Genomic DNA, 13,745 nt, shown 5'->3' on the forward strand with positions numbered 1-13,745 from the left:
CTGGAGTCCATCCTACCCCATAGACCCTGATGTGGCAACCACTGGCAATGTCCTACTTGACCGGCACCCTGCAGCCAGTGCAGCACCATGTTCCCAACCGCTGTGATGGAAGAAGGTTCGCAGAAGATGGACGAGGATGGTGTGCTCATGAAGCTCAGAAAAGAAAGGAGGTGACCACTGCAACCACAAAGGGAGCCGAACTTACCTCAACACTAGGAGGACCAAGGGTGGCCTTCGTTGTCAATAAACAGCTCTATTAGTTGAGCTGGCCAACTGGCCTTCCCTAAAATAATCCATAGAAAGAATTATCTCCCTGAGCAAGCCAGACCAACGCAAGGGAAGGTTATGTGTGGCTTAGCCCAACACAGTGTATAAAAATTAACCAACCAGCAAAATGAGCTTTGAAGAGAGCTTCAACCCATGTCTTCCCATTGACTTGGGACACCCAGTGTCACACTGGTGAGCATCTAGAGACTGGTAAAGGGAATCGTGCTTGTATTGCGATTCAGCCATGTATTGCAATTGCTATATTATACTTGTGTGTGATTTTTCAGTAGGCTGCTGCCTCACTTTTCTACACCCTGCCCCCCCCGCCCCCTAACATCAAATATCTTCAAATAAGTAAATCTGGCATTAAAACATTAAACCCTCCTCGTGCAGAGTATCTAAAGGAACCTGGCTGAAGAGCGCTGGACTTCAACATGTGACTGTTCAGCTCCAGTCCCAGGTGATGAAGATCCTGGGCAGCTTTGGGTCAGAGTCCCCACACTCCCGTGCATCCCTGCATCCCTGCTCCTACCTTGCCTCCCCAGACCAGGAACAATCCCACCCCATCCCATTTCCCACACACACACATCGTGGCAATGAGGATAGATGGCTGTGAGGTGATGTCAGTGTGTCAGGTGGTAATTTTATTCCCATTTTTCTGCGTGACACGGACTCTCTGCCTGCTTGACAGCTCAGCTGTCTCCAAAGTGCCTGTTTATGCAGCTGGAGAAGGAGGGAAGACAGGCAGGTGGGTGAGCAGCTACTGCCAGCAGCAGCGTAGGAGCCAGAAAGAGACGTATTTTTTTAATGTATCCATATGTTTGTATGTAGATGGGCTCTCACCTCTCATTGTTGCATCATCCGAAGAGTTTCACCAGTTCTCAGCATCACCTTTGCGGAGCAAATGCTTTGCTGCAAAAATCTGCCTGATCCATCCCCCCCCCCACCAAAATGGGTCTTGGTTTGCCAAAATGCCTTGGCCCCGAATCCAGAAATGCCACCTCCAAATTAATTACTAATTACTTGTTTATTGTGTGGGCTGGACCTTTGAAAGCAGCTGGTTGATGTCCCTGCTCTGCACGGGGAGGGGCAGAGAGAGCAAAACCTTAATGCAAGATGTTGCCATCCAAGATGTGTCTGCCCCACCAGGATGGGGAGGAGGTCATTTCATGGATGTGTTGTCATCATCCCACATGCTGATGTCATCTGAGGCCAGTGTTTCTCTGGGGCTGGCTCACTGCCAGGCTCCCCAAATCCACTTCTGGTGCAAAAAAGAGCTCAGGAAAGACCTTGGGAGCTGGACACCCCCCAAAAAAGAGGAATGGGGAACAACCCCCCCCAACCCATCCTTCTGGCTGTCACAGAGGAGCCTGCAGGACCAAACACTTAATTCCTCTGGACAGGCTGGTGACAGGGATGGTGACCAGAGGGGACAGGGATGCTCCTGCCTGCATTTCAATCGTGCACCCCAGCATGGGGTCCTGCAGCTGCAGGACCAACCCACCCACTGCCCCGAGAAAAGGCACCCTGGTTCCTCTGCAGACCATGAGCCGGAGGGGACCTGGGGGTCTCCCCAGAGGTGTCCTGATGCTTAAATGAGGGTCACACCAGGCACCGCTTCCAGCTCCAGCGAGGAACTTTTCCTATTCAAAGAGCCAGGATTCACCCAAGAATCAGCCTTGCAAGCTCCAAAATGCTGCTAGAACCAAGTTTTCCTGTTTTTCCAGGACGTTTCGTTGCTCCCCCACCCCTCAAAGCCCCTCTAGAAGCTTTTCTTCGAAGGGCTGGATCATGCCCTCTCCGCTTTTTGCAGGATTTGATTTCCCCTGCCTGTAACTCACTGGAGAATCAATTCCCAGATCTGTGCTGAACAATCGTTAAGCCTCATTAGCCTTAAGCTTCCTTCTCTTGATTTCTGGTTATTGCCCGGGTAGGAAATCAACACCTCTGTGTGATGGAGACTCCCTGCTTTCCCTCTTAGAGTCAATCGTAACAACTCCTGAAGCTCTGCAGGAGCAAAGTGGGTAGAGAGCATCTCTTGGCTCCACTGTGGATGAAGGAGGCAGAAGCACATGAGCGATCTGGGAAGGTCATGAAGAACCCAGAAATGAAAATGTGGCTCCCCAAAGCATCGCAGCCTCAAGCGTGAGGCTGTTCTTCCACATTGCATCAACTGCCGCGAGACCTTTGCATGCTTTCTCCTCTCCTGAATATATTCTGATCCTTCTTACGGGATAAATCACCCCGCACTGGCTTGTCTTGCAAAGTTTTTCCTGCTGTGAATATCCTCAACCAGAGACAGTTCAAGTGGCACAGCTGCATAATTAATGCTGCTAATGAATAATGAAACAAGTCTGATGTTGCATGCATTTTTCATGTTGATTGTGGGAGAGGACAAAACAGGTTGGTTTTTAAATTACTTCTTCAGCCGAGCAGTGGTCGGGGACTGACTGCGGGAGATGAAGGCTGCTAACGGCGGCAACGACCCTACGGTCCCCGGATGCTCATCCTAGAAGAAAAATGCTTGGGAAAGGCTGAGCTTGCCGTAAAAACCCACCTCCTGTGGCTGAGCAGCCGGCCTGAAATGAGATTACTCTAAGGATGCTATGGAAACTACTTTACTTTCTGTAGGTGATGGAGATGCACCAAATTGTCTCTTCAGCCACTGGACGTGCCAGCAGTTCTTAGTGACTTATTTTTCCCTTTCCTTCCTACAATTCATCTGCTCCATGTATTATCGGAGAGGAGCCCACTTATCGCATGAACTTTCTTTGATGTGATCCGCAGCCGGGCTTGCAAAGGTGACGGGGGCACCGGGGGAGAGATACTTCCTCGGGAAAAGCCCACCCAACTCAGGGATCTTGCTTGGAGAGCTTGGCGCATGGGGATGCTCACCTGTGATATGTGTTTTTTGGAGATGTCTCAGTGCTCGCTCTCACCCCTGCTCCTCTTTCTCCATCCCCTCTGCCCTCGAGGCAATGCCAGGCAGGGGATGGTCCCTCCATGCTTTTTCACAGCATCCCTTTTTCTACACCCTGCTTTGGCTCTTGCTGATGCAAATAGCTTTTACTGTTCCCTTTGACTAGCAAAAGGGGCTCCAACTGGGTGCAAAATAATTCTGAGCAGCCTGAATTTATTTTTTTTTCTGACATTGCAGAATGAATAATTTCCTCCTTTCTTGGCCTTGGTCACCCAAAATTACGATTTTTCTGGTGTATATACCGTACCTCATAGGAGCATAACCCTTTTCCCAAGACCAGTGTCAAGAATTCACCTGCTCCCCCCTCCCGCAAGCTCTCAGTGATGTTGTCCTCCCCATCCGGACTCCGCGCCGCCACTATTGATCGCACCGCCTGCCTCAGGGATTTATTTTTGCAGCCCGGCGTCGGCAGGCAAACGTGATTGACGGGCCAGAGCTGGCTGATCTGTGCTTGTGAAGCAAAACAGAGGGAAACTGTGCCTTCCCCTCCCTTGATTTCAATTACAGGGAAATTTTCTCCTCCGAGATGTCAAACCTGCTTCTGGAGAAGAGGACTCATGTTTCAGCCCCCTCTCCATCATTCTTGCCCAGGAACAAACAGGCTATTTACAGGCTCTTGGCAGCATCCAACTGCTTCCCTAGCAATTAAGGGAGGGGGAAGATGGAGACATGAGGGGATTGTCCTCAAGGTCACGCTGGGTCTATGGGGGAAGGACTTCCTCACCACCCTCAAGAGCCCAGCAGGTCAGTGGTAGAAGTTGTTATCTCTTCAATTCAAGGACATTAGATATTTCTGGACTTTTTTTTACAAGATGTGCTGCCTGTCACCAAGTCCTCTTCTCTCTCTGATGTCCCTTCTCTTCTGCTCCATCCATGTAGGATGAGGACAGCCCACCTACCTTCTCCTCTTCTCCATCCGTGTAGGACAAGGACAGCCCACCCACCTTCTCCTCTGCTCCATCGTGTAGGATGAGCAGAGCCCACCCACCTTCTCCTCTGCTCCATCCATGTAGGATGAGGACCGCCCACCCAGCAGACCAAACCCCAGGGTGAAGCTATCCTGCAGATCACTCAAGCCTCATATTAGTTTGTATTCTCCTCCTGATAGTTTTGTGGAGCTCAACTGCTGTCTGAATAATAATCGCAGTAGAAATAAGGTAAGAGGAGGAAACAAGTCTGGGCTCAAAGCTGCCAGGAGCAGGCATACATTTTTCATTGCTTTGACACACTAAATTAACGATGCAGCTCAACAAACCCTTGTGATGGGGAGAAAAGTTTGCATCGCAGGAAAACAAGCAAAATAAAAGTAGTGTGGTAAGCAGTGAGAGAGGCCGATGGCTTGACCAAGACTTTGCTCCTTGGTGAAGCCTTTGGATGTACAAATGAGTCCACTGGTAATATTCCTCACGGTCTTGCAGAAAGTTCATTAGGAGGCTAACAAGGGGGCCAGGCGTGGAGGATAATGCAAGAGCAATTACATATTCTCCCTAGGGGTTTTTTTTGAGGTGAAAGCAGGAGAGCTTGCATGCAGCAGCAGTCTCCAGACTTTTCCCCACCTTTCATCAAAAATCTCCTTTTTTTTTTCAGCTTAACAAAAGCACCTTTTCCTACAAAAGGTCACATAACTTTGGCAGCTGAGCACCGTGATGGCGTAACGTTCATATCAGCTCTCCGGTTTTCCCTGCGTCGCGTACAAAGCGAGGGTCATAAGCCTCCCCTGTGAGCTATACAGCTTTTATGCTCCTCTCCTCCTAGTGTTTTCACACCTCAAACCCATCTAATCTATGGAGATGACCCAGGAAAACTAATACGTGTCTCTGGCATTTATCAGTTTGCACGACAAGGTCAAGCATCTTGCTGCTCCAGCAAAAGGGCAAATACCAAGTTGCTGATTAAAATCCTATAGTCTTTTCCACTACAAAACACAAGATTGAGTTCTTCAGCTCCTGTTTCTATGGGAGAACCTCCTCGTCTCCTCTCCACCTCCTTCTCCTTGGTGCTACTGCAACAGAAAGGCAACATGGCAGCAATTTACAGTCTGCTGTGGTCAACAAGAACGTCGAGTTGAAGACTGGACAGGAACTCATGAAGTTCAACAAGAAGAGCAAAGTCCAGCCTCCAGGGAGGAACTGGGGAGCACCTCTCTAGGCTGGGGATCACCCAGCTGGAAAGCAGCTCGGCAGAGAAGGACCTGGGGGTACTGGTGGACACCAAGTTGACCATGAACCAGCAATGTGCCCTCACTGCAAAGAAGAACAACCGTCTCCTGGGCTGCATTAAGTATTGCCAGCAGGTTGAGGGAAGTGATCCTTCTCTATTCAGCACTGGTGAAGACACATCTGGAGTCCTGTGTCCAGTTCAGGGCTCCCCAGTACAAGACAGACACGGACATACTGGAGAGAGTCCAACAAAGGGCCATGGAGGTGATGAAGGGACTGGAGCATCTCTGTCATGACAAAAGGCTGCAGGAGGTGGGACTACACAGCCTGGAGAAGAGAAGGTTTGGGGGGATCTCATCAATCTGTATAAATGAGGTGGCAGAGAGGACAGAGTCAGGATCTTCCCAGTGGTACCCAGTGGTGGGACCAAGAGGCAATGGGCACACACTGAAACACAGGAGGTTCCCTCTGAACATCAAGAAACACTTTTTTACTGTCAGGGTGACAGCACTGGCACAGGTTGCCCAAGGAGGTGGTGGACTCTCCATCCTGGGAGGTATTCAAAAGCCATCTGGATGTGGTTCTGGGCAACAAGCAATAGGTGGCCCTGGTTGGATCAGATGACCTCCAGAAGTCCCTACCCACCTCAACCATGCTCTAATAGCAGATTTTCAGAGGACCAAGGGTTGTACACGTCCTGCTATGCAAGACCGCTCATCTTGCATCCCCTGCACAGCACTGACCTTGCCTCAAAAGCTCCTCTTAATAAAACCCGAGTATCCTATAAGTCCAGCCTAAAAACACCACACCCAAGGTCATCTCAAGCAGCACCGTGTGGGCTGTAGCTCACAGCTTGTGTACTGCTTTGTTCAGTAGGAAGAGATGGGGAATCATTAACCACCTTCTACCTCAGACAATGCTGAGGAGGAAATATACGCCTTGACATATGGCAGGCCATAAATTTGGCAGCACGGGTCTGTTGTGATATACATCACCTCTTCCAGAGAACATCAGTTACCCTCTGCCAGCGCATTTCTCTTTATTAGGTGACCAGACGAGCAATGGTGTAATGCTGCAGATACCTGGCATAAAACCAAACATCTTTTTCTCCTCCCATTGACCTCCCTCCAGCATCCGAGCAACCTAACCCAATTATTACTACAGCTGCACAGGGATTTTCTGGATAACACTTACAGTTCCCCTCTCCTGCAAGAGCATCCATGCCATGAAGGATCTTGTTTGGCACTCCAACACCTCCAGATATTTTATTGCTCTAAGCATGCCAGATTATGGCAGGTTAACATGGGCTTTTCTGAGACAGCTTCAGATAAAGCTGTCATCTGCAGCTGCATTGTAAACTCGTTTTCTTAATTGCCTTCTTATTAATACTCGCTCCAACATGCCACTAGTTTGAAGGTCCCTGTCGCTCTTTCCCGTCACGACAATCCAGGAGAAATGACGCATTGCCAGGGACTCGCCCTGGGGAGAAACAGACTAACACAGATACTGTGGATCAAGCGATTTCTCCGTTTATTTGCTGTGTAACATTCAGTTATATACCATAACCATGCGCAAGCCATCTACTGATTGGTTAACACGTGCTGTTCACGCGCCTAAAGCAATAGTTTGATTGGATAAGGTCTTCTGATCACGCAAATGATTCCTCCTGTCTGTGTCTTGCCTGGTGTCCTGCTTTCAGTCACGTAGGCCCAACTTGTTCAGCTTTTTGTGCTTATTTCATCAAACTTTGTAGCAACAGTTAGCCTTTGCTACGTCCTTGAGGCCTGCCGCTTGCAGAGGCCTCTGGCTCACAGATTGAACAGTCCCATTGTGTCTCTTGTTCACTATGTGTCTATTTTTCTAATTATCCCACAGGTCCCTCAAACCAGCTTGTTGCTGCAATGATCTCCCTTACCAGTAGATACTGGTGAGGACTGGCAGTGCATCCCATGAAATGCAGGTGGGCTGGTCCTCCAAAAGCAAGCTCAAACTGTGCAACCACAGGCTGCCTCCTGCAATAGCAAGTGCCTTCAAGAAAGCTCTACACGCTTCAAATAATTTAATTTGCTTTCACTTTGGGCTGGACTAAGTCACCTAGCAGACGGCGCTATCTTTTCATGTCATATACTTTCACATCTCTTAATACTGCTGGGACCAAAAAACATAGACCTGGAGATGACACGATTGCTGTTATTGTTCCTCAAACCATTGCCTTCTTAGAGGCTCACTGCACCTCCTGCAACATGGTGAAGGCTGCCCACCTGTAAGCAGAAGCCTTTGGTCTACACACAGTATTTCCACACCAGGAACCACTCTGTATATTTTTTTAAATGCACCCATATTTGTAATTATGTGTGTAAGCATGCAAATATCACCTGCAGAAGCTGCCCCAAAGAACCATCTCAGTCCTTAATGGAGAATGAATGATCAAAGCCATAGAAGAAAGCCAACTACAATCCCTCAGCGTCCCAGAGAAAGGTTTCCTTGGCAGGTTGGGACACCAGGATGTCTTTTTTCTCAGCCAGCAAACCTTTTTAGCTCATCTGCAATGAGTTGGGGGGAATGGGCTTGGATTTGGGTCAAGCCAACTGAGTTGAGTTTGCTCAGTAGCAATGACCCTTTGCTCAGGATTCAGGTTTGAGAGTTGCAGGAAGCACAGAGCTCAGGGAAGGTCTCAACCTCAAAAATGTCTTACTCGTAGCATAGATACAATCTAATTGGCTTCCTGGATGAGTTAGAAAGCACCGTCCTTCTGCAGCTGCTGGAGGGAAGCAAGGGATGGAAGAGCAGACCCAGGTTTCACCCCTCCATGCCCCAGGGGTGGCTACAGGGGACATGGGAGGGGAAAAAAAGAGTAAAAAAGTCTGAATTTGGCCTGTATCAGCTGTTTTCCTTCTAAATCTGTTGGTAAAACAGGAGCAAATCCCCTGGAAAATGCCCATGCAAGGGTTTCTCCAGCCAGCAAAGGCACGCAGGATAGACACTGTGCTCTCCATCCCCTACAAGGGACCTTGTCTGCTACTTCTACCCTTGTGTAAGCAAACAGTGGCCAGAGATGATCTTGATTAAATAGACGAAGCATCACATTTTCTTGTCGCTCAGCTCTCCTCTGCTGATTTAATTGAAAGGGCTTTGCAGAGCTGTGTCCTTGCCACTTCTTAAGTGGTCAGAGAATGGGTTTGTTATGCGGAGCGAAGCATAGAAAGGAAAAGCAACCACACATCTCTCTTTTAATGAGACAAGAAAAAAAATCAGCAAAAGCTCTGGGCTGCTTTGCAAAAACCTCGCCTGGATTTTTGAAGGGTTCATGGGCACAACCTGAACGCAGTTGTCTCAACTCAACTGCGCCAGCGCCAACGGCTTTCAAGTGCCATTTAATTTCTGATTTGCTTTGAACTCACACTTCCCCTTGGAGATAAATTCCCTGAAAAATGTCACTCGACTACGGCAGATTTCTGCATGCAGCTGTGAAGCAGCTGCTGAGCATCATCAAAATAAGAGCTACATTTTACCATGGTATATAAGATGTGGATGGAGTTTTCCTCACACCATGACCTCATCCTCTGCAAAGCAGCTGCAAAAACCTCCCATTTTGAGTCAGACCACTTATCTGGCATGGCTTTCCCATCTTCAGCCATCAGAAGAGCCCATAACTGCATGACCCAATGGCTCAGAGGGAAGGGCTAAGGGTAGGAAAGTCACTGGCAGTCTTGTACCTACCTCCCCCAAAAGTATCCATCACCACCAAAGCAAGCCAAGCCATGAACGCCTTTTGCCCATTGGCCACTATCATGCAGCAATCAGCACAGGTGTTTTGCTCCCCAAACCCTTTCCAAAGCCCTTTCCCCTCCCGTAGTGCCGTGCCATGCATCCCATGGGCACAACAAGCCGCAAACCAGTGAGTTTGATTAAACCAAATATCAGACATTGTTTCCAAGCTGCCGTCATTCCTGTGTCACCAGAGGGTCTTCCCTGTACAAGGCAAGAGCTGAGAAGAAGCGTGATGGAGCTAGGAGTCAGGGACACAAAGAGGAGAGCCTCTGCCTTTGGGTTTGCTGTAGGACTGAGTGCTTGGTGATAACATGCAAGAGCTCTGTCGTGGTTTAACCCCAGCCAGCAACTAAGCACCACGCAGCCGCTCACTCACTCCCCCCCCATCCAGTGGGATGGGGGAGAAAATCAGGAAAAGAAGTAAAACTCCTGGGTTGAGATAAGAACGATTTAATAGAACAGAAAAGAAGAGACTAATAATGATAATGATAACACTAATAAAATGACAACAGTAGTAATAAAAGGATTGAAATGTACAAATGATGCGCAGGGCAATTGCTCACCACCCGCCGACCGACACCCAGCCAGTCCCCAAGCGGCGAAACCCCTGCCCCCCCCACTTCCCAGTTCCTAAACTAGATGGGACATCACATGGTATGGAATACACTGTTGGCCAGTTTGGGTCAGGTGCCCTGGCTGGGCATGAGAAGCTGAAAAATCCTTGACTGTAGTCTAAACACTACTGAGCAACAACTGAAAACATCAGTGTTATCAACATTCTTCACGTACTGAACTCAAAACATAGCACTGTACCAGCTACTAGGAAGACAGCTAACTACATCCCAGCTGAAACCAGGACAAGCTCTCAAAAGCCTCTGGAAAAGCACATGTCCTTGTTCACGTACCCTTCCCGCTTAGGCATAGGGCAGCAGGAGTTTCTCTCCCTCCCTGTACATTGGAGATGATCAGAATGGGCTTGGAAATAATATTAATTATTAATTAATCAGTTTTTTTTCTCCCCTTCTTCCTGGATTCAGGGATAAAATCTGCCAAACCCTGCAGGGCACTGACTATTTGCTTTGCTTCATGCCTCTCTGGTGTTTGCACATGCAGACCTGCAGCTTACTGACCCCTGCAACCTTGCTCTGACTTTGCAAACACCTTCACTCCAGCTTCGCTCCCCTCAACAACCTGTATAGTTTTGCAGCATCACGCATATTTTCTGTAGGATTGCAGCTTCAGGATTAATTAGATAGACAAGCCAGGCTGAGATCTTCATCAAATTCACCCTAGAGATGCTTCTCCAGCAGTGTCGTAGGAGGTTGACAGAGGCCCATTGAAGCAGGTAATAAAGCTGGAATTTTGCTTAACTTTTCTTCCATGATTACTTCTCCTTGGTGGATGCTTCAGGAGGCAGCAAGACAAGGAGCTTGAAGGAAAGTGGTGGAAATGAAGCTTGTTGCTGGAGGGGCCAAGTCACCTCCTGGGCTTTCCAAGTCCAGAAGGGAGAAGCTTGCAATTTCTTCTTGCAAAGATACCATCCCAGCTGATAAGGCAGGACAATCTCCCTGCAGCGCAGAACACAAATGAAACACAACACTTTTGCTAAGAAAAATACCTTCATTAGATCCCAGCTACTTCCCAAAGGCTGAAAAAGTACAATTAGAAACAAATTTGGGGCAACTACCCCTGGTACTTACACATGATGGCAGCACTAATGGGATAAGCATCCATGGGGCTAGATGGCCCAGATTCCTCCTTGCAGATGTGAATCTGCAGGTATTTGCTGAGGATGGGAGGTCTTGTAGGGAGAGAGAGATGCTCAGCAAAGCCCAGAGCAGATAGACCACAATGCGCTGATGCATGTCCTTGGGGTACAGCTTCATCCTTCTGCAAAGCTCTGGAGCACATTGGTGGTTTACATGTTAGACCCAAGCAGCATATGAAGAGGAAATGCAGCTCCTCTGACGTGGGAGAAAGCAGGAGAACAAGAGATGCTGACCACACATAATGAGAACCTGAGGATAATAGTTTTTTAGCTAACAAGTACACGAGGATATAGTTTTTAGCTAACAAATACATGAAATGATAGGTTTTTAGCTAAGAGCAGCCATCCAGCTGACCCTATGGTCTTCCACAATCCATGAAGACTGGGGATATTTTTTCAGGACCCTTGCTTTCTGGTACCAATTTACTCTTACTCAGATCCCATCACTCTTCGCCTACAATCAGGACACTACTCATGGGAAAAAAAAAATTAAAAAAGAATATAATTTAAAAAAAAATTAAATCAATAGGCAGCCGGATAATCCTACCATAAATACATCCTCATCCAATCTTCCCGTCCCCTTGATAAAGCAACAAGATTTGATCTAGGCAGCACACACAGAATGATAAACTGTGTGTGCACGCACAGGCGTAATGATTTAGCACAGCAGTCGCTTTGCAAGCCAACATCTAAAGCTTCCAAATTTAGCTCTTGTTCAAAGGCTTGTACAGATCTAACATTGTATTGATCTGATATGTGTGAAAGCCAAGGCAACATGTCTGAGAGGAGACTATCCCATTAGTTCCCTTTTCCAAAAATCATCGTGCATTTGTTGAATAAGCAAAAGAAAGAGCAAATCCAGCAGATAGGTGAAGATCACAAGCAAACAACCGCTCCCCCCCAAACCTGGGGTGGATATGCATGGTCAGAACAGATTGAGTTTCACCAACTTGCTCTGAGAGATTATGCAATTCTTATGTATGTATGTATGTATTTATTTAAATGCAGGTATTCAGGGTTAATTACCTATTAGCAGAGTCCTTGTCCTTAATGAGGATATTTAAAATGCACAGAAAGGGGAGATGAGTCCTTCTGTCCTCAGATACCCTCTTGTATAAGGAAGGAGGATGGATCAGCGAGCATGTGCTGGATAAAAACTAAGTCAGTCCCCAAACCAGTCTTGCCCCTCAAAAACATCATGTTGTATTAAAGAAGAATGCATAATGGCATTTTAAAAAGCATTTTGCCATCACAGACACACAAAGCCACTGCCATTATAGCCTCTAGCTTGCAAGATCAGGCTTTCCTTTCATGCAACAGGGCCCTAAAACCAACTGGAGGTTTCAAAAATGCAATGAAAATCCTCAGTCTGGGAAATATGATGATTTTTGTCCTGGTCAGCTCAAACCTATGAGAGTTTTGAAAATGAGTGGGTTTTAAATGGGGCAAAAGCAGACAAAGGAGCAACACAGCTGGCATTACATCTGCTTGCCTTTGGCTCTCCAGGTAGTCACCTACAGCCACTTCTCGATGGCGTGGGCACCCTAAAAGCATTTACAGAATGTAAATCCTTGGCTCTTCTCTAACCCATCTTTTTTGAGGAGCCCAAAGTGCTTTCTAGTGCCACCCCAAGAATGGCAGCTGATGGGACTGCTTGCAGTGGTCTAGACCCCAAAACGCAAGAGGTGTAAGAGAGCGATGGGAAGAGAGCATGGGATCCCAAAGGATGCTCAGTCACAGCGTGGTTGACGTGGGAAGGGACCTCTGAAGGTCATCTGGTCCAACCAGGGCCACCTAGAGCTGGATGCCCAGGACCACATCCAGATGGCTTTTGGATGTCGCCAAGGATGGAGACTCTGCTCAGCTCTTTGCTCCAACCACTGGGCTGCACCCGCTCCTTGAATGGAGAAATAAACCCCCGAAGTGGGAGTCAAGCCCACTGCGGTTTGCTGAGATGCCGGTTGCTCTGGACCAAATGCTTCTGGGATGTGGGTTTTTTTTGACTGGGATGTATTTTTTTGAGGCAGCCTGGGCTTGTAGGACCGCTATCCATGTGGCTTTCTGGGCACTGTGCAGAAACACTGCTTCAAAAATATGTGATTAGATGTTCTGCACCCTGCCCTGAAGGTCAAGAACTCACTCAGTCTGTTTATATCTTTAAAAAAATCCCCACCCACAACCCATCCCTTTATCATCTCTTAATGTGAAATGTGAGACTGCTCCCTCTGCCGCATGGTAATTTAAAGCCTCTTGCCTGTACCGTCCACAGCTTTGCCAATCCTGTTTACATCTTCAGAAAACAAACTAGAAATATGCTTGAAATTAAAGACTGATGAAGAATTTAACTAATTTTTTCCCCTGTTCTCCTTTTTTTCTTTTTTCTTTTCTTTTCTTTTCTTTTCTTTTCTTTTCTTTTCTTTTCTTTTCTTTTCTTTTCTTTTCTTTTCTGTTTATTTCTGTTTATTTCTATTTCTATCCAATTTTTATTTTTTAATGTTTTTGTTGAGCTGAGCACAAATTTAAAAAGGTGAAAAAAGAAAAAAACATTCCCTGCTTTTTCCCAGGAATATCAGCATTTTCAGGAGACTGTGCAAGCTCCTTGTCACAAACCACGTGGGAATTAGATATCTGACACCTCACGAGCAGCCTGTAAATCTTGCCTCTAGTAAAAGCTGCCCTCCACACCCCAGAGACAATAGGAGGGGTGGAAAAAGCCATCACCGAAATGCAGCATCGCTATGCTCCAACCCATTCACTGCAGGCAGAGGTGAGCGGAGCATCAAGAAATAGAAGGAATGGG

The sequence above is a fragment of the Haliaeetus albicilla genome, chromosome Z, assembly GCF_947461875.1.
Source record: "Haliaeetus albicilla chromosome Z, bHalAlb1.1, whole genome shotgun sequence".
NCBI lineage: Eukaryota > Metazoa > Chordata > Aves > Accipitriformes > Accipitridae > Haliaeetus > Haliaeetus albicilla.